The following is a 22,735-nucleotide window of genomic DNA, read 5'->3' on the forward strand; positions in this document are numbered from 1 at the left end:
CACAAAACCAGTCCCCAAATATTGGTAGAAAAATAAGCGAATGAACAAACTGCCTTATTTTAGGCCTCAAAACTCTCAGTTGTAAAATTAGGACGTTATGGCTAATGATCACTTAGGTAAACTCTATGTCATTATTCACAAATAATTTTTGTTTAAAAAGATAAATGTTTCAATTTGATTAGAATCCATGTTTTATTCAACCTAAGAGATTTATTGTACAATATATTAATTTTGTTATATATCCACAATGTTATTGCTGCAGAATAGACAATATGGAGAATAATTTTTACAAAGGTATTGGTTTAAATAATATGATCTGGAGACCTTCCACTTCAACGTGGGATGTAGGTAGGGGCTGGCCCGGTGGCACAACAGTTAAGTTCATACGTTCCGCTTCAGCAGCCTGGGGTTCATTGGGTCAGAGCCTGGGTACAGACCTACTCACTGCTCATCAAGCCGTGCTGAGGCAGCATCCCACATAAAACTAGAGAGACCTACAATTAGAATATAAAACTACGTACTGGGGGCTTCTAGAAGGAAAAAGAAGATTGGCAACAGATGTTAGCTCAGGGCCAATGTTCCTCAAAAAAAAAAAAAAAATGTGGGATGTAGTTTGCAGCAATCCAACACTCCTGCCAAGAACAACCAAGAAATCCAGATACAATTTAAAGAAGTCATCAGTTTCAAGGCACCATGGAGCTGCAATAGTAATGAGGACCAGAGGGGCTAAAATTACAAAAATGAAGAGCCTCAGAGAAATTCTTATGGAAAAATCACCTTTTACCTGTGGGCATTTGCAAGTTCTGAAAATGGATTAGCGCTTGAGAATTCAGACTTTGCTTGGGTATAGGACTGCCTCTACGTGACGTAAAAACCAACAAAACTTTGGTGAGCATGTGGAGCCAGAATGACATAACTGTAGAACTGAGAGATCTTAACACATAGCAGGCATCTCAAGAAATTTGTTGAATTATTAAGCTAGGGATTAATAAGGGATTAAAGAAATAAGCTTTTACAAAAACTCTGAAAAGTAGAATGGAATTTTCTACAGTCTTCGGCACTAAGATGGAACGCACCAGGAGCCTTCCAGGGAAATGGGCCCCAGTGAATGTAGCAGATTATCATTTGGAGCCCCTGAAGGCCCTTGCCATGGGAGCAGGAAATGGAATTGATATAGATGGAGGCACGTTAAAGGCAAGGAAAAGCACAGTCTGAAAAAGCAAAGCAAGCACCTGAACCAAACTCAGACATGACACAGATTTTGGAATTATCGGACAGGGACTTTAAAAGCACTATGATTCATATGTTAAGGAAAAATGGAAAAAGTAAACAATATCCAAGAACAGATGGATAATATAAGCAAAGAGATGGAAATTCTATAAAGGAATAGAAAGGAAATGCTAGAAATCAAAAACACTGTAACAGAAATGAAGAATGCCTTGATGAGCTCATCTGTAGACTGGACACAGCCAAGGAAAGGATCAGAGAGCTTAAAGATGTGTCAACAGAAACTTCCCAGAGTGGTTATCACAGAGACTGCTTATCCTCAACAAGCAATACCAGTCACAGGCCCAGACAAAGCACTTAGAGGAACTGAGCTGGATATAAGTTTATTGGTGAGAAGAATGCTTCGCTTGCTCTTTGGAGAAATGAGCTTAAACTAATCTTTCTTAGATGATAACTTAAAAACAATTACACTTTAGGCCATTGAAAAAATATCTTAGATATATTATCCATTGATTGCTATGAAACATCTTTAAATTTATTTTAATTCTGTAGTCTCTCTCTCTCTCTCACAAACACACACACACACACACACACACACACCTATTCCCTACCACCAAAGAGATCAGCGTTTCCTCTTTACAGACCCTATCTCCAGAAGGGCCCTTTTCTCCTCTTATATTTAACTTTTTTTTTTTGACCTTTCAAGTACTCAAAAGCCTTATTCCAGGGGCCGGGTGGGTGGCGTAGTGGTTAAGTTTGCATGCTCTACTTCGGTGGCCCGGGATTTGCAGGTTTGGATTCCAGGTGCAGACCTACACACCACTCATCAAGCCATGCTGTGGCAGCATCTCACATACAAAAAATAGCGGAAGGTTGGCATAGAAGTTAGCTGAGAGCCAATCTTCCTCACCAAAAAAAAAAAAAGCCTCATTCCTAGTTCTTCACAGCAACCTATGAAATCTCTACTATACAAATGAAGACACTAAGGAGCAAAGAGGCAAAAATGACCTCTTTTAAGGTTATACAAACAGTAAATAGAAGAGCTAGGACTTGATACTAGTAATCTTAATCCAAAATCCATGTAGTTTTCATCTTACTACATTGCATTTCACATCTCCTATGGAGTTCCCTCTGTCACTTTGCCACCCTCAGCACCATATACAGAATCCCAACTTTAAAATGCATAAATAGTGGAAATAAATTCTTAGTTTTGCCTTATGAAATTCCAATCAACCTGTGTAGCGTAGCTGTGAAAGTCAAGAGTATCTTGGCTATTTTTGAAAACATTATTGAAACTTTACCAAACATATTTAGTTTTATCAACCCTTCATGCACACCAGGAGCACCTAGATGACTTCTGCCCAATATAAAGGGTTGGATGTGTTTAATATCACTAAGACAACTTTATTCAGAGCTTAGGAGAAGCTAGCAGGACACTTTGACCTGGTACAGTCCATCTTCCAAACACACTCAGCTACCTCCTACAGAGAGAAATATAGTTATAATTGTGGCCACATCTTTTTCTCTCCTGAGGCTGAATGGAAGATCCCTCACATCTTACCTGAAATACATTTTTACCAGCCTTCGTTGGGCTCAACTCCTTACTTTCTAGTATTAATACTATATATTTCAATTAAGGATTTACTATTTATGAGCTATATTTCTCAGTTTATCTTGACCCAGGGTCATAGAGAATTTCCCTTATACATCATCATTTTATAAAGCACTTAGTGTGTTCTACATACTGTGTTCAGACTGGATAAAATATAATCAGAACTCAGTCCTAGCCTGGAGAGTTCAAAATCTACTGGAGAAAAGAGGTATGTGCATAGATAATGTTAATACTGGATTATAAATTTCTTAAGAGAAATAGACCAAGAACCCAGGGTTTATTTTTCACATACGCTCTTATTTCCTTCACCTCAATATTTACTTCCCTTGATGGCACCAAACTTAATTTTACATTTCAAACCTCCTTGGCTATTTCAGCATCAAAAATTAATTATCATAAAATGTCCATAAGTAACAACCAAGTGACATTTTCATTATTTTACTTCTTAACCAGACTAGATTAATCTTCACCCACATAAAGATATTGCAGAAAGGGAAAGAAGGTTGCCATATTTACATCACTTTCAAGCTTCAGGAATAACTATAATTAAAGAAATGCTGTTATCTCCTAAGCACAGCCATTTAAGCTCTATCAGAGAGTCTTGGCATTGTTTTGGTTAATAAACACAATTCCTAAAATATGTACAAATTAACTGAGTGAATTTAGTTCATACATATGTTGTAGCAATAAGACTTCAGAGTAATAAACATAATTAACAAGAGAATACCAGTAAGGCATGGAATATCCTGTAATTTCTACCCACTTGTTATTATTACCCATAAAAAGCACCTCAAAGTTCATTATCTCGAATTTTCATGAAACTAAGTGATTATAATTAAGAGCTCAATGGCTCCTCCATTTGCCTGTTAAACAAAGTCTCATGGGCCTCATCGAAGGAGGCATGATTTGAGAATTGCTTTGTTGGGAAAAATAACAGGCTGAGCAGATTTTCATATCAAAAATATCCAGAAAATGTACCAAATCGTGCACAAAAGATAATAAAATTAAATAAAAAAGATAATGATGCTTTTCTTATTTTAACTTTATGAACTATTAATTGCCACTAAAATCTAGGATGCTCTGCTCTTTGATAAATATGAGGGCTATTTTCAAAAGAGGTCTAGACTCAGCAAAACTTGTGCACTGAATAACATTTGAGTTCACGGACAATATTTATAAAACTGTTTGGAAAATTTACAAGAGAAAAGTCCAAGGCTGAAATTCAGCCATAGGATAATGGCCTCATTGGAGATTCATGACTAATACTTAGAAATGTATATGACCTTCCCTTATAATTCATTTCAGGTTTTAAATGTCTTGTGTTTCTGAGTGTTGCTCCTCGCCTGTTCCCATACTCAGTGGTTGCCACTGCTGCCATAATAAGGCCAAAGACAAAACAGTCAAAGAAGGGACAGATTGATAGGCAAATGTTTTAGAAAGTACATAGCTAGAAATCATGGCTGAGAAGCAAAGGGGTAAAAATGACCTCTTTAATGGAATACATACATACAAACATACATATAACTAGTAAATTAGAAGAACTAAAACTCAAAACTAGTAATCTTAATCCAAAATCCACGTGATGGCCTCCTCCAAGATGACCCCCAATGATCCCTGCCTGCTTGTATCCATATCCTTGTGTAATCACTGCTCACATTGTACAAGTGTGTTCTCAATAGAATATGGTAGAAGTGATGGTATGTCACTTCTGATATTAGGTTATAAAAGACATCATGGTTTCCAACGTGGTTCTTCTATCTTCAGTATCATTTGCTTTGAGGGAAGCCAGATGCTATGTCATGAGGAGCCCAATGGAGAGGCCCATGTTGTGAAGAACTGAGGCCTTTTGCCAACAACCGTATTAGTGATCTTAAAAGCAGATCCTCTAAGACCAGTCAAGCCTTCAGATGACTGCAGTCCTGGTGGGCAGCTTGATTGCAACCTCATCAGAGACCCTGAGCCAAAACTACCCAGCAGCCACCCTGTATTCTTGAGCTTCAGAAACTGTGAGATAATAAATTTTTGTTGTCTTAAACTTCTAAGATATGGGATAATTTGTCATGCAGCAACATATAACAAATAAAATGACCTTGGGCCTATTTTTAATCAAAAGCTCTAAAAATATGGGGCCGGCCCGGGGGTGTAGTGGTTAAGTGCGCACACTCCACTTTGGCGGCCCAGGGTTCGCAGGTTTGGATCCCGGGCGCACACCGATGCACCACTTGTCAAGCCATGCTGTGGCGGCATCCCATATAAAGTAGAGGAAGATGGACACAGATTTTAGCCCAGAGCCAACCTTCTTCAGCAAAAAGAGGAGGATTGGCATCGGATGTTAGCTCAGGGCTAATCTTCCTCCCAGAAAAAAAAAAGCTCTAAAAGTAAGTGGGTTGGGGAAGAATGGTATTACATAGCAAAATCTGAAAAAAAGAATCTTGAAGGCAAAGCCAAGAACAGTGTCCAAGGGTACTGAGCCACATAGAAAGTCATAGGCAAGCACCAGAATTTGTAGCCTTAAGTTCAAGCTGGCTAAGCAGATTCTGACTGAAAGAGAAAAGAACTGGTTGGTATTCACAAGTTTGATAACCAAGCAGGGAGAGGTCCACAGACTAAGCCTTTTGGAATGATTTAGCTCTATAGACCCATCCTCATCTCATGCCAGTCTCCCACAGCTTATCATGTTGTAGTCACACTGGCTTTCCACCAGTTCTTAGGAAAGACCAAATTCATTCCTATCTCAGGACCTTTGAAACACTCTTCACCAGCTCTTAACTTAGCGGGCCCCTTTCCTGACCACACTTTGTAAGTAGATCCACATTCTGATATTTCTCTCCTAAACCTCATCACAATCTGCAATCATTTATATATTTGTTAGCCTGCTTCTTGACTGTTCTTCTCTTTAAACAGTAAAATCCGTGAGGGCAGAGATACTTTCTCTTCTGTTCACTCTTACATTCATTGAGCCTAGCCCATTTCCTGGCACATAGTAGCTACTCAGAAAATAACTGTGGAATTTTGTTAGAATTCATAGTATGTGATTCCTCACAACCAGAGGTAAAACAATTGCTAATCTCAGAAATGGGGCTGTTTGCTCTCTGCCTGCAGTCAAAAAATTTATAGGAGCACACAGGTTAGCAGATGGATGTTTCCCAAATGAGTTGAGTTCACTCATGCAGAGAGGTGTTTTCTCTAAGGTAAGGCAGTGATTCTCAAATGTTAGCGTATATCAGAATCACCCGGAGAGCTTGTTAAAATGCAAGATGGCTAAGCCCCCTACCAGAATTTCTGATTCAGTAGATCTAAGGTGGGGGCCCAAGAATTTGCATTGCTAACAACTTCCCAGGTGATGCTGACACTGCTGTTGCAATGATCACACTTGGAGAACCACTGATTAAGGAGCCTTCATAGTACCCATCAATATTTCCGTATGTTCTTTACCACCCCCAAACTTGTTAAAACGGAGATAAGCAGATAGTAACATTTACATGGCCACAACCTAGGCTTTGTCCAAGTTGAACTTGGAAAAATTAACAGATTTCTCAAAAAGAGAAAAAAGAAAAAACTAATTTTAAGCCAAGAAAAAAAAAAATGTTCACAGACTAGTCCACCTTTCAGCAAAAGAAATACCCTACGTTCCGAGAAAGCAATCTGATGTTGTGGATCTTGGAAACATCAACAAAGGCCATCGTGTTTGTTCTATGTGCAAATTGTGTGTGAGATTTAGATTTGGGTAAAATTATGTGTTACAGAAAATTCTACACAAGAGCACATTTCTTTAAAATGTATATATCTATGCCTTAAAATTCTGCAATTCTGCTCTAATTGTCATGGAAATTTTACCCTTATTAAAATTAAAATACTAAGATTATAAAATTATAATTATACTAACACATGAGCACTAGGCACATTCCAAGTGTGAAGAGGACTTATATCTTGATGCCAGTAACAAGGACAGTCTGGAACCCAACACGCATGAATCACCCTATAAACGTTAGTTGGTGTTATTGATCGTGTATTCCAGGAGGCCCAATAAATAGCATACTTTTTCTGTTTCCAAATTCTGAACAAATTTAGAAATAAGAGAAAGAGAATCTAGTAAAGGCCAAAATATCACTGTAATATTCATAAACACCAACTTGGAGTAGAGAGCTTAATGTGAGAACTAAGGGGCCTTTCAAGAGAACCTGCCCGAGTTCAGACTTCCTGCATGAAAGAGTAGAGGGTACTCACTCCTGGTTTAATTTCTTCACAAATCTGCCAGAGATATGCCACCCCATTCAACTAGAGTAAAGTAAGTCGTGAAAAAGTGGAGAGAAAAAAATAGTGTTTCATCAGTTCAGCCCCTCAGAAGGAAACATCAAGAGTAAGAAAGAAATGTCCTCACATTACAGCTACTACTATTATTACTACTACTATTACTACTGTACTTTTCAAAGTAATCCATTTCTTTGTATGAAGAGACATTGCTGTATTTAGTAGTTAAAGAAAAAATTGGCCTCAAGTTCCACGCAACACACCATGAAAGATGTTTTCCCAAAATTTCTTAGCATGCATTCAAGGTGCTTCCTGATCTCATCCCCATTTACCTTCCTTCCTCAGGACCCTATCTCTCCACCAGCTCCCGGTCTCCCCAACATGGAATTGCAGAAAATAATGATCAGGGAGAAAGCACTGATCCTTCCCCAGACTGAACCATCAGTGAGAGCCCTCACATTTCAGAGTGCTACATCTCTTCAAACTAGTAGACTTAACGCACAATCCTCATGTCAGCTCTGATCTTGTGGACTAAGCAACTACAGCAAGGTACCGAAACCAGCAGTGGAAAGCATCAATGAACTATGGGTCTGCATATTTATTATGTGTCAATTTGTCATAAAAATGTACCTCAGCTAAATCTTGGGTTCCAGCTGGAACTTTTTGAAGTTAATGTTTTGGAGGATAGTACTTGAAAATCTCTTTTAAATTGAGTTAGCCAGCTAATTAGGTTTCCATTTCTCAGAATTGTTTTAATGAGCCATATCAAAGCTATTAATAGACTTTGCAGCAAAACACATTTATTACCATCTTACAGGCCCACAGTGTAGATCTTTTAAGTTTTGATTAATGGCTAAAAATGTCACTAAACTACTGAAAGTAATTTTTATCACTTGTGTTTCTCAAAAATATATAGGTACAGTAAAGGAATTTTTCATTAAAGCACTTCATTGAGAGATATTTCCCAAATTCCTCATTGATAGTATATGAAATAGTCAATACCCATCTACTCAGTCTTTACAATTTCTGTAACAGCTAGCTAAAAATTGGAAAGGATACTGAAATATCCCAGACCCAGAATATGGTTGACTAACTCTTAAGAGCAATATAACAAGTTACCTGTTTTACTAGACGGCCATGTAGGCCATCTGACAAGTAGTAACCTACAACTCCAAGGAGAGAAATCTCACTATTGGTAAGATATTGGAATCTAAGGCTCCTTGCAGCAATGAAAATTGATGATTTTAGCTAACTTTTAAGTTAACCACATCAAATTGCCATGAAATGATGAATGAGTTGGTAAACTGCTTTACCTGATAATACATACACTGGGATCTACAAAGCAAAAGCATGTTCTGGAAACCTCGAGGAAAAAGAAAGAAAAAATTAATGACCAAGATAGAGTCCAGGAAATGTTGGCATAATTTATCAATTTTAGGAAATTGGGAATTTACCAGGACCTTTTGGAAATAAGCCTGAATTTCTTTCAGAAGGCTGCATAGTATAAAATATGTATTTCTCTCAGAATAAAAAGACCATATTATTTTTGCTTGGAAATATATTCCATTAGCTTCTTTTAAAATACTTTAATAATCAGAATTTATATATTTGGTATTGATATAATTGACGTTTTCAAATATATGGTGTATTTGAATGATTACATCTATTACTACATATAGAAGTTGAGATATAGACAATTTAGTTGATTTTCCTAGTCATATGCGAAATTTAATGTTTTTTTTAATGCCCCCTTGTCCTTATTTTTAGCATCTTAGTTGTGTACACATACAATTTCTTGAGCCCCTAGTGCCTTCGTGTTGCCCATCACAACCTACTTCCCCTCATTTTAGTGTCTTACCTAGTCCTGTATTTCCAGACAGTTCCTCTAGCTTCAAAGCTTTCTGATTTCAAATTGCAAATGTGCAAGCTATAGCCTATATGTCTTCTAGCACCATAAAGTGTTACAATTGGAAAGAACCTTATGGGTCATCTAGCATACAATTTTGTAGATGAGGAAAACAATTTACTCTTGATGTCATTGAGCTATTAACAGTTTAATTTTCCTTTCTCTCATGTTCTGGCTTTGATTACAGAAAAATTACACCTTCTGCCAAAGGAGGCACATGTTTCCTGAAGGAATTCAAACAGAAATAATGGGCATTTCTGTATACATAGCTTGAGGGGAGCCAGGAAACCATTTAGAGCCCTCATGCTCTACCATATATGTAGCTACATACCTTAATGTTGAGTCAAGTCAGTTTTGCTGAAATCACATCACAAATCAGCACACATAGAATTAATGAAGTAGTGTTTATGCCTTGGCAGAAAACTAGTTTAGGTATTCACTCTAGAGGCCCTCAACTGGATTTTAACTCCTATTAGCATGTGCTAGAAAGGAATATAGTTCATCAGTGAGGAAAACTGAGTCTCTTGGGAAAAAAATCCAAGAAATATGAATTCAGTTTTTATTAATCTCAATAATTCTACCTGTATACGTAAGTGTCTGCTGTGTGCAAGGCATGCTATGCTGTAAGCCGCATTGTCCCTCCACTCAAAGAGCTTATAATTTTTTTTGAAATATATATCATGAAAAGTTTTAACTTGGTTCAGAATATATAATATAATCCTTAGAGCAAACAAGAGCAGATTTCAACATTCTTTTGAAGTACACATGGAATATTCTCCAAGTAGACTATCTTCTGTGTCATAAAACAAACTTTAACAAAGATAAAATAATTAAAATCAAACAAAGTGTGTTCTCTGGCCATATCAAAATTCAACAACAAAAACAAAATCACAGAAAGATATCAAGAAAATTCTCAAATATTTGAAAATTAAAAAAAGAATTCTAAATAGTCTATGGTCCAAAGATGAAGCACCTGAGGAAATTATAAAAATTTCAACTGAATAAAAATAAAAACACAATATACCAAAATGTATGAGAAGCAGAAAGGAATTAGAATTTTACAGCATTAAATGTTTAAATTGATAAAAAGAAAGGTCTCAAACAATCTAAGAATCCACCCTAATAAACTAGAAAAAGAAGAGAAAATTAAACCTAAATCAAGCAGAAATAATAATACTAGCAGCAGTAGTAGTAATAATAATAATAATAATAATAAACATTAGAAGGGAAATAGAAAACAGAAACAATAGAGAAAACCCCTCAAACCAAGAGCTGGTTCTCTGAAAAGCACAATAAAATTGAAAAACCTCTAGCAAGAGTAACCAAGAAAACAATGAAAAGACACAAATTACCAATATCAGGAACAAAAAAGTGACTGTCTCTACAGACCACACAGACATTATAAGAACAAGAAGGGAATAAATATTCTGAGTAACATAATGCTCATAAATTCAATGACTTGGATGAAATGTATAAATTCCTTAAAAATCTCAAACTACCAAAACATAGTCATGAAGAAAGATAACCTAAAGTTTTTGTCTATGAAATAAATTGAATTGGTAGTAAAGAACTTTCCACAAGGAAAATTCCAGGCCCAGATTGTTTCAACGCTGAGTAGACAAGACATTTAATGAGGAAATAATACCAACCCTACATAATATAGTTCAGAAAAGAGAAAAGGAGGGGACACTTTCCAACTCATTTATAAGGCCAAGATCACTCTGATACCAAGACCAAACAAAGACATTAATAGAAAATAAAACTACAGACCAATATATGTCTCATGAACATATATGCAAAAAAACCTCAACAAATATTGTCAAACTAAATCCAGAAATATATGGAAATTAAAATATCATGGCCAAATGGGATTTATTCTAAGAATACAGCTTACTCAACATTTGTAAATCAAAAATATAATTTACCATATTAACAAACTAAAGAAGAAAAATCACAAAGTCCACAAAAAGCAGAAAGTATATTTTACAAAAGTCAACATACGTTCATGAGAAAAACTCTCAGCAAACTACGAATGCAATTCTGTAAGACTGAATGCTTTCCCCCTAATATTGGGAAGAGGACAAGGATGCCTACCTCAGCCCTACTAGTTATCATCACACTAGAAGTCCTGACCAGCGCATTAAGGCAAGCAAAATAAATCAAAGGCATGCATATTGGAGAGGAAGAAATATAACTGTTTCTTTTTACATGACATGATTGTCTAAAGTAGAAAATCTAAAGGAATTAAAAAAAAAAAAAAAAACCTTCTAAAACTAATGAGTGTGCTTATCCCAGGATAACCCAGGTAAATCCCAGGATACAAGATCAATAAACCCAAAAATCCAATTGTATCTCTATTTACTAACAAGGAACAACTGAAATCAAAAATTTTTTGAAGAGCTATTTATAATAGCACTCAAAAATTAAATAGGTAAAAACCTAACAATATATATGAAGATTATGCTGAAAATTACAAAACTCTGAAGAAAGAAATCAAATAAGATCTAAATAAATAAAGACATATATAATGTTCATTGATCAGAAATTTCAATATTGTTACAACGTTGAGTATTCCCAAATTGATCTATAGATTCAATGTAATCTCAATCAATATCCTAGCAAGATTCCTTGTAGATATCTACAATCTGATTCTAAAATATACGGACAAGCAAAGGAACTAGAATACCAAAATAATTCTGAAAAAGAATATAGTTGGAAGACTAACACTACCTGATTTCAATATGTGCTATAAAGCTTTGGCAATCCAGACAGTGTGGTATCATGAAAGGATAGACATAGATGAATGGAACTGAATGTAGGGTTCAGAAACAGACCACATGAACATGGCCAATTTACCTCTGACAAATTTCAGTAGAGAAAGAATAATCTTTTCAACAAATGGTGCTGGAACAACTGGACATCAATAAGTATGAAAAGGAAAAGGACCTTAGTCTATACCTCACAACTTATACAAAGATTAACTCAAAATGGATCAGAGGCCTAAGTATAAAACATAGAAAAATAAAATTTTTAGGAAAAGAATATAGAGAAAATCTTTATGACCTTGGGTTAAGCGAAGCATTCCTAAATACAACATCAAAACACAATCCATAAAAGAAAAAATTGGTAGGGGCTGGCCCCGTGGCATAGTGGTTAAGTGTGCACACTGTGCTGCTGGCAGCCCGGGTTCAGATCCTGGGTGCACACGAGGCACCGCTTGTCAGGCCGTGCTGTGGTGGTGTCCCATATAAAGTGGAGGAAGATAGGCACAGATGTCAGCCCAGGATCAGTCTTCCTCAGCAAAAAGAAGAGGATTGGCGTGGATGTTAGCTCAGGGCTGATCTTCCTCACAAAAAAAAAAAAAAAGAAAAAATTGATCAATTGAACTTCACACACACACAAAAACCTTTTGTTCTATGAAAAACCCTGAAAAGAGCAGGAAAAGACAAGCTACAGATTAGTAGAAAAATATATGCAAACCACGTATCTGACAAAGCACTTGTATCCAGAATATATAAAGATCTCTCAAAATTCAATAATGAGAAAAAATCCATTTTTTTAAATGGGCTAAATATTGAAAAGCCACTTCTGAAAGAAAGATATATGGATGTCAATAAGCACACAAAAAGATAATCAACATCATTTGTTACGAAGGAAGTGAAAATTAAAATCACAATGAGATACCACTACACATATGTTAGAATGCCTAAAAATTAAAAACAAAAATATTTTAATACCAAGTCCTGGTGAGGATGAAGGAGAACTGGAACTCTCAGACATTGCTGGTGGGAATGCTAAATGGAACGTCCACTTTGAAAAACAGTTTGGCAGTTTCTGGTGATGTTAAACCAGAAAGCTCAGAAATTACTACCTACTTGAATGGCGCAAGAGAAAAAATGAAAACAAGGAAAACGGAGAAATGAAAAACTCAAAAATGTTTCTGTCACAAGTTGCTATTAAGATATAGCAAGACGTAATGGAGAGAATGTGAACTCCTGTCCTGGAGTCGCCCTTCTACCTACCAGTGTCCTTGACTGTGCTGTCTAAAAGACGAAGGTTTATGTCTGCAAAATAGAACTACTAATACAAGCTAACCAAGAACATTACAAAATCAAACCATTTAATAAATTTTAAGTAGATTTGTATAGCTTTTTTAGGATAAAATGAAGACTTACGATGCTCATATGATCATACTGAAAAAGATGAAACTGGTGATCTAAAGAGAGTCGATCTGTGCTCTGCAATAAGAAAATGATTTATTTTAAAATCTACCAGCATGCTGAATGGATATGGGCTTTGCTCTCTCTAGAAATGTTATCTCATACTCATTTCAGTGGATAAAATGGACTTCTTCAGGAGAAAAAAATTTTAAGTTGATCACCAAATAGAGCACTATAGTATTGAAATGAGCTTAATAGAATGATCATTTTGAATGAAATGACTATAGAACAAGGAGACAAGCATATATTCACCCCCTAACTATTCTGGATAAAATCATTCCTGCTATCATACCTTAGTTTTGATACTTTTTTGTTGACATCAATATGTAAAGAATTACAACTAAGAAAAACATAAAGCTGTATGTTAAAAAGAACTTCACTGAGATAGTATAGAGACAAACATTCTTTTTCACGTCATGTAATTACTTAACTCTATTCAGTTCCACGTTGTGTTTTTACCTGCTACGTTTTCTTTGTTAATTTAGTGTATATGTGTGTACACGTATAAGTGTGTGTATTTAAAGGCAACTTCAGCCATGGCACTGCTGCTGAAAACAAATTGAGCAGCTGGACAATCCGCATGCTGTGAAACTGTGAAAGTGGATGTTCTCGCACCTTCAATCTACTTATTGTGGAAATAAAACAGATTTGCTGTATTTAGCCTATAGAATAAAATTTAATGAAAACAAATTTTTGTAGAAATACAGTGCATAAACTGGAAGAAAAGAAAGAAATGTTTAGTTTATATAGATCACGACAGTGGCAAAGAAGGGACATGGAAACAAGGTGGATAGTTGATAAGTCAAGAGAACAAAGACATTTAGCCAAACAACATAGCTCGTGAAAAGAAATCATCACATAAAATTAGCAAAGAGAAAACTTCATTAAATCTCAATAGCTTTCTAACAAAGTCTATGAATAAATAATGTAATATTTGTAAAAAAGACTAAATGCTACAGCAATTAGAAAACATAAAAATAGATGGACAACAATCAGAGATGAATCATGAAGGCAAATCCTACCTTCAACTTCTAGATTTTTGGTAACTTCTCTTTAGTTCATAAATCTAAGCTACAAGCTTTCCTCATCAATAGGTAAATGAACATATGTTCTTGATCTTAGCTTCAATATAAATTCACAATTTCTTCCTGTAAGCCTTCTCTTTTATTTTTCTTAGCTAACAGAGTGACTTCTCAGATGAAATTAATGTTTTTTTCCTCATTGCACATTGAGAAATAGCTATTTCTTATGGTTAAGTCGGTTTCTTGATTTCAAGATTGTTCTCATTTATTTAATCCTAAATTAGTTCAACATTAATCTGCAATAAAATGCAAATAAGATGAATTCTAATTAAAAAGCAAATTCAACGAGTTCTCCAAGACTAGTTTTTCATTAAAATCCCCAGGCTAGATTTCACACTTTATAATACTATAAAATTGTTTGGGTCTTGACGCTGAAATGAAACCATACTTCAGTGTATCCAGGAAAAAACAAAAAAATGGGCAACAATAAACCTACCTAATAATAGTGAATAGCATAACTTTTAAGTATTTAAACTCTAAGTAAAAGTTCAAATTATTTTAACCCATAGACATTTAATTTAGGTACATGTCCTACTCTAACATCCCCACCCATGTCCCTCAATCTTTTATTCTTTTAATAAATGATGCATCTTTTCCTTGTTATAGGCAAAGTATGAGATATAAAGAAATAACACGCTTGATTGCTACCCTAAAGGAGTTCACAATCTGTTTGCAAGTGAGACTTGCATGTGAAAATTCAAATACTAAGAGTAGAACTCACGTTTGAAAAATAGGAAAGGTAGTCGTTAATTGCCAAATAAGTGGTACAGACAAAACAAACACATTTGTTTTCAAAGAAGGAGATCCAACTGAGCTGGAGTGTAACGGGAGCATCTACGTGATGCCAAGGATTGTGCTATATGATAGGAACACATAAAGAATAAGACATGTTCCCATCTTCCAGGAGCATCCAGTCTAGTGTATGGAGTGGCAAAATGTAATCACAAAACAATGTGAGCTGAGTCTAAAAGTATATGTGAGATTTAAATGTATTCACAAAAGAGAGAGGATCATTGCAAGTGTCAATAACAGCATGGTGGAAAGATCGTAATTTTTTTGAGCAACAGCTATGGGCTAGGCACTTTACATATATTACCTTTACCCTGAAACAATATTACAAAGTCATTATTATCATTATCATCAACATCATCATCATCATCCCTGTTTTCTAATGAGGAGACAAGTTAAAAAAAATTCAAGAACTTGCTCCAAATCATTTGGCTAGTAAATGACAAATTTATAATATGACCTATCTGGCCACAAATCCCCTGTCACTGGTGCAAATGTTAAAAAGGGTGTCCTTCTTCACATGTTTTATGTGAGTAGAAAGTTTGTGCTCACCTCTCATTGGGTACAGATCTATAATCATAAAATCCTAAACCTCATATACTACTTCCAAATTAATTTTTTTTTCTGTTTTGTTTGTTTTTTATTGTTGGGACATACCAAATTACCACAAAATTATCAGTTTAAAACACACATTTAGGGGTCAGGAGTCTGGTAACAGCTTAACTGGCTCCTCTGCTGCGGGTCTCACAATCAAGGTGTCAGCCAGGGCCGCATTCTCATCTGGGGCTGGGGGTCCTCTTCCAAGCCCATGAGGTTGTTGGCACAATTCAGTTCCTCACAGTTGTAGCACTGAGGCCCTCAGCTCCCAGAGGCCACTTTCAGCTCCCTGCCACGTGGCCCTCTCCATAGGCAGTTCACATCTTAGCTGCTTGCTTCTTTAAGACCAGCAAGAGAGTTAATACTCAAAGAAGGCCCAGCCTCTTTTTCAAGGGCTTTTACCTGAATTCACCTGATAATTTCCCTATTTATTATTTCAAAATCACTGATTTGGGACCTTAGTCATATATGCAAAATCCCTTCACTTTTGCAATATAATATGATCTAATCAAAGAGGTGATGTCCCCCTTGGTGACTTTTGCTATATTTTATTGATTAGCAGCAGGTCACAGGACCTGCCCATAGAATATAAAAGGACATGCATACCAGAAGACAAGGGTAATCAGGAGGTCTGTCTACCACACCTTCCCTCTCAACTTTGTGCATGTTCCCCCTCGACTTTCCTCTTTGGAATAAATACAGAAAGAAAAGCAGTAAACAGTAATTTGAGGTACATAACCTCTGCTTGTGAACCTCCAGCTAGAGAGTAGGTATGAGATATCAAAAAAGGAAGCATTTTATATATCAAATTTTGGGTGCATGGCCCCTGTCAATTACTATAAAATTTGGGTCCATAACCCCTTCTTTCTAGCTAAAGAGTAGGAATGAGAGAAAGAAATAAGAAACATTTGATAAGGACAGATATCAGTAATAAATGTGTTTTAATTCCTAAACTTGAGACTTCGGCACTGAGCAGATACCAGACACCATTTTCTGAAGCTCTTGTCACTCAACTACTGTAGCATGTTAGTTGAGCACCATTTGAAACACCAGAAGTTAGAATGCCACTAGATACAATGCCATGTGGTTTGCAGAAACAGTAATGGTACAAAACAGTTTGAACTCCCTATATCTACTGGAAGAGATAGCAAGTGAGTAGCATTTCTACAGATGACTTGTTTTACTATGGGCCTGTGAGAGAGAAGTTTGGAAAGGTTGATTGATTTGGAGGAAAAAAATGCATGTAATGGATAATTGAGTCAAATGAAGCTCATATGCTTTGTACAATGTTCAAATCTCTAGTTTGACTAATGATGAACCCTAGAGGGGATTTTCCAACTTTCACTGGCTCAGTGCATGCTAATCACTACAGCTTAAGGGAAGCCAAACAATCCAATGAGCCACTATACTCACAGTCATGGAAGCCCTGTTTCACGACAACTCACAGACATCATTCTAAAATGCGTAGCAAAGATCCATCCACCCCAAGGCTGGCTGCATCCCCAGACCAAACAAAATTAGGTCAACAATGACTGTGTGAAACGACCAGCATAGGCCTGGTCATCATTACTTTAGACCTAAGGACACCCACTTTGCTCCATATCCGTATCATTTCTTTGTGACAACATGGATGGACACTGAGGGTATTATGCAAAGTGAAATAAGTCAGAGGGAGAAGGTCAAATACCGTATGATCTCACTCGTTAAGTAGTACATAATAATAACAACAAACAAACACATACAAACAGAGATTGGATTGGTGGTTACCAGAGGGGAAGGGGGGAGGGAGGACAGCAAAGGGGATAATTAGGCACATGTGTGTGGTAATGGATTGTAATTAGTATTTGGGTGGTGAACATGAGAACATGATGTAATCTATGCAGAAATAGAAGTATAATGATGTACACCTGAAATTTATACAATGTTATAAACCAATGTGACCACAATAAACAACAACAAATAAAAATCTCTAATCCAGACAGCAGAATGGCTGTTGACTTTCACTTTCAACAACTTAGATAAGTTCGCCCTCTGAGTATAGAGAGAGTTGGCATTCATCAGGATCAGCCATGCTACTTAATAAGCCAAATGTACCAAGGGATTCCAAGTCCTCCACATAGACAATGCAAGATAGAAAAGCTACTGCAATAACTGTAAACTACCTATTGGACTGGAACTCACCCGTAAACTTCAATTTCTCTCTCTAGCCATGTATCTACTGTTGTAATGACAGTCTGTCCCAAAGAAAGCCTAATCTCTACAAGACTTTTTTTAAATCACAAACATTAATTTTGCAGTGTTCAGAGAATATTGGACTCAGTCACCCTAGAGGCTTTGTTAAACCTAATTTAAAGCCCTAAAATTACATCTTATTCAGCACTTGCCCCTTTGGGCCTTCTAGATATACCTAATCCCCTGTCCAATGGAATTCTCTTACTGAAGAATTATCGGGCCCATAAGCCTTTGAAAGAAGTTTTGCCATGAGAGTCATACTGTTATGATGGAGTTGTCCTGAGAAATGCTGTCTTTGTGTATTTCACCATTCCCAAAATACTCTTCTTGTAAATCACACTGAACGTCACTGGGTTTTATTAGGGAACTGAAATGTACTGCTGACCTTCAGTCATAATAGAAAATAACCACCTTCTCCCACCTAAAATCCTTCAACAAATCAAAGCAAAATTTTAAAATCTGGGAGCTCTGTCTTTTGAATCATGCCACAATCATAGGCCCATTCTTAGAATGAACTTTCTCTCAAAATCCTCTCTGATTCCTGAAGTTTGATTATCATAGATTCATAACTTGAGGTTTTGATCATGGTAAAAATGCAAATATGCCTAGGAGAAGAAATACTTTATTCTAATAGTTCATTGTTTTGTTTTGTTTTGTTTTGTTTTGTAGGAGCAGAGAGAAGTTTCTGAAAATGAATGCAAGGAGAGAGCATGAGAATATATGGAGTACAGGATAAGAAAGCTATTTATATTCAAGTGATCACTTCTTAAATATATTTAGAGATGAACTTTAAAAATCCCAGGAAATTTATAAAAATCATAATAATTGATATTTATATTACATTAAATATATTATGAGTTCTTACTCTCAGAAGGGCACCATCCAAGCACTGAGCATGAATTACAATCTAGTGGGGGTACATCCACGTAGCAAATGAATACCTGAAATCAGTCAGTTTGACTTTTCTTTGTCTTAAATGTTTACAAAATGTCCCAGAAAAATATGCCAGAGAGATAAATAAAAGAAATATTAGATATAGAGATAGAGCTGATGAGTCCTTAATTCATTAAGGTACTATAACTAGAGATTAATATTCTAGAGCAGTTCCTTGGAACAGAATCCACACTACATCAAAACCACCAATCAATTTTATTTTTTTTTAAAAATCGATCAAAACTTTATTTCAAGCAAATGTGGTGGGCTGTATTAAAAAAATCTTTCCCATGGAAAACAGTTGTAATAGAGTATAAAATATTAAAAACCACCTACCATTTTTCAATGCATGGCTGAATTCACTTTAAAATAAGCAATATTCTCAGAGGTAAGAAACAGCAAGGAAAAATTACATCCGGAGAGCTATGCAGAACGCTGAAGCAAACATTTTTCCTTGCCTTGAGTACAGGGGGCAAGAAATAAAGCCTACAGACTAAGCAGGGTAGAAGATCAAGGTGAACACTTCCACCTGAAGAAGGATCCCTGAAGGGAAGGACAACATCTTCACAAGGTCTACTAGCTACAATTTGACCGACAAAAGAAGAGGGTAGATATACTCACCTGTCTAGACCTTCACTCTGAGTGGAGCTGGAAAAATAAGTTAGCCTGCTGGTTCCAATCCTGGGTGAGAAGGAGTGGGCACACTAGGCCCTGTCCCCCCATTGAATGCAGCTATAAAACCTGGACGGAATGCACGGACTCTGAAGAGCAAATAATAGCAGGCAGATTGGAAAAGAAGACCAGAATTTGAAATACCACCAAACTGATGGTTAGTTTCTCCCTTTCGTCCCAAGGTATCACCGAACCTGGACTCAAGGCAGCACAAAACACAGAAGTGCAGGCACCCGGGTGCAACAGAGAAAGTTCCAGATACCCTCAAGTTCTGTCTTGAAGAATGGGAAAGGAGTCTCCTAACACCCAGAGAAAGTGGGGGGATTCCCCCATTCTTCTCTGTTCTCTCCTGCCCCAGCCCCCACGCGATCCCACCACAGCGGTGGAAACAAGAGCGCCATTGGCAAAAGCCAGGGCCCCAGGGACGCCTAAAATGTGAGGAAAGGGAACTTCCTCTCCAGTCGGAGGAGTGATGGTGCTAAGAGGATAGGGCAAGCAAGCCTCCTCGCTTTTTTCCTTTCTCTGTCCCCCCATGACTTGACTCTAGACACAGGCACAGCCACAGGAGGAGGAGGCAGAGCAGATAAGCAAAGCCCCAGATCTAGGCCAGGAGACTGAAAAGAGGAGTAGCAGAGAGTCTTTTAGGAAACTAAGAAACTAAAAGAACTTTCTTAACCTGAGAAAGGGAATCTATTTTTAAAAAGAAAAGATAGAGTGAATATCACAGAAAATTATGAAATGTTGAAAAGATTACATTTAAGCTAAAAAGTCAGGTATGTAGCTATCACTTACCTTTTTTAAGCTTAGTAGTAGGTACACTGGTGTTTGCCTTATTATTATTCTTGCTATACAATATGTATACTGTGTTTTCAACACTTTTATGCTTATATTTAGCAAAAAAAGTAAAAAAATAGTGTAAAGCAAACTAAAATGTATATTCATTACTGTATATATAAAGTTCATGTTGTACCTAGAGAAATGCACTACGTAGGAAATTTGAAATCAAGGTTTCTAGCCTCCACTATCACTAACTGTCTGCATGACTTGTACGAGTCATTTCACACTTTGGATCCTCAATTTATTTTCTAGTAAACTAACTGAGTTAGACTCAATATCCTTTAAGATATAGTCAGACATTTTATGAGTCTTTTAAACTAACTGATGATCGGGCTCTGGGTTTTCATTACTTAACTTGCATACTTCCATGTATTTACGGTACAATTTTGCATTCTTGACAAACAATGACAAAATAAAAATTATATAAAATTAAAATCTCAATATCCATAATGAAGTGTTATTGAAACACAGCTTGCTCATTATTTATGTATTGTCTATGGCTGCCTTTCTGCTGTAACAGCAGAGCTGAGTGCATGCAACAGAGACCATATGTGATGCTCTCATTACTTTTCACTGCTGCTCAGTGCACAAATCACAATAACACAGTTATAACTTGGCAGCTCTGAAAAGGCCATACATATCACCACCTTGGGGTTTTATATTTTTTATTACCACTGCATACCCATCATGTAAAAACAAGAAAATAAAAGCAGACTTTGTACTTTTAAGACACAGTCAAGTGTGGAGTGTTTTGTTATTGAATTAGGTCATCAAGCATTGTATTTATGGTGCAATGACACTATAGCTGTGCTAGAAAATTACAGTAAATGCTGACATTACCGGATTAAGCACTTACTGCAATATTGATTGCAGCAGCAGAAGAAACGTGGCAAGAGAAAATAAACTTGTTCACGACTATGAGTCTTTCTGTAAGAACAGTTTTTCAGAATTGAAGACATTAGGAGAAAAATCAAATAGTCAATTTTTTAAAAAAGAAAATGATTTTGAGTGCTTTTCTTTAGCTTTGATGAATTGAGAGATGTTACCAATACTACTCAGTTGTTTAAGACATCAATACCAAGTTTGAAGTGATCGAAAAATTAATCTTTGTGAATAAACTGAGTGGAGCAACTGCAGATGAGAATATTTTCAAAGTCAATAAAACACTACTGGGGGGGCTGACCCCATGGCCAGGTGGTTAAAGTTCCACGTGCTCTGCCTCAGCAGCCTGGGTTCGTGGGTTCGGATCCCGGGCCTGGACCTACTCCACTCATCAGCCATGCCATGGAGGCATCCCACATACAAAGTGGAGGAGGATTGGCACAGATGTTAGCTCAGGGCTAATCTTCCTCAAGCAAAAAATAGGAAGATTGGCAGCGAATGTTAGTTCAAGGTGAATCTTCCTCACCAAAAAAAAAAAAAAAAAAAACACCATTGGAGACAATCCAAAATGGAATCTGCTAAGATGTGCTACAACTGATGATAGTAAAATGGGTTTGGAGAAGAAAAATGTTTAGTTGGACAAATTTACAAAGCTTGTAAAAATGTAAGGTATTTAAATCCTATGGTTATTCATTGTGTTATTCATCAGCAAGTGCTTTGCTGAAAATATTTGAATTTATCATATGTTACTGAACCTGTAGTGTCAACAGTGAACTTCACTCACTTGTGTGAACCTAACCATCATCAGTTCCATGAATTTTTGTCATGAATAGAAGCTACTCCATTATATAGCAATTTGATGGCCTAAAGTTTTAATGCAATTTTTTAAAATTCAGGCCAAGAATAAAATTTTTCTAAACGAGAAGAGCTACCTTCAACCACTATTATTAAACACTGAATGCATTCGGAAGTTAGCTTTTGCTGTAGATTTGATAACTTTTCTTCATGAATTCAACCTAAAATTACAAGGCAAACAACATTTACAGGCAAAATTTATACTATGATCAAGGCATTACACTGACAACTAATGTTTTTGGAATCACATGTAACGTCAAGCTACTTTATACACTTCACATGCTGTCAAAACTTAAAACAAAAAGCCTGATCTCCATCCCCATACAATGTTGCAGTTGATATATCTTAGATGATTAAAGTACAATTCCAGCAGTGTTTGGGGAACCCTGACGCAAGTGCAAAGGAAATATCCAGATTTCAAAATCCACTTTACTGTGCAGATAAGGAGCTGCTACCTAATTTTCCATTAGAGATGATTAATCTGCAATGAAATGATATGCTAAAAGGCAAATATCAAGAGAAGAATCTAATAGAAATATATAAATGCCTTGCAAGCATTGAATATGCTCAATTAAGATCATACGCTCCTGTATTTATATTAGTATTTGGCAATAACTATTATTTGTGTGAAAAGACATTT

This window comes from Ceratotherium simum, chromosome 13 (assembly GCF_057802395.1).
Source record: "Ceratotherium simum simum isolate JZ-2026a chromosome 13, ASM5780239v1, whole genome shotgun sequence".
NCBI lineage: Eukaryota > Metazoa > Chordata > Mammalia > Perissodactyla > Rhinocerotidae > Ceratotherium > Ceratotherium simum.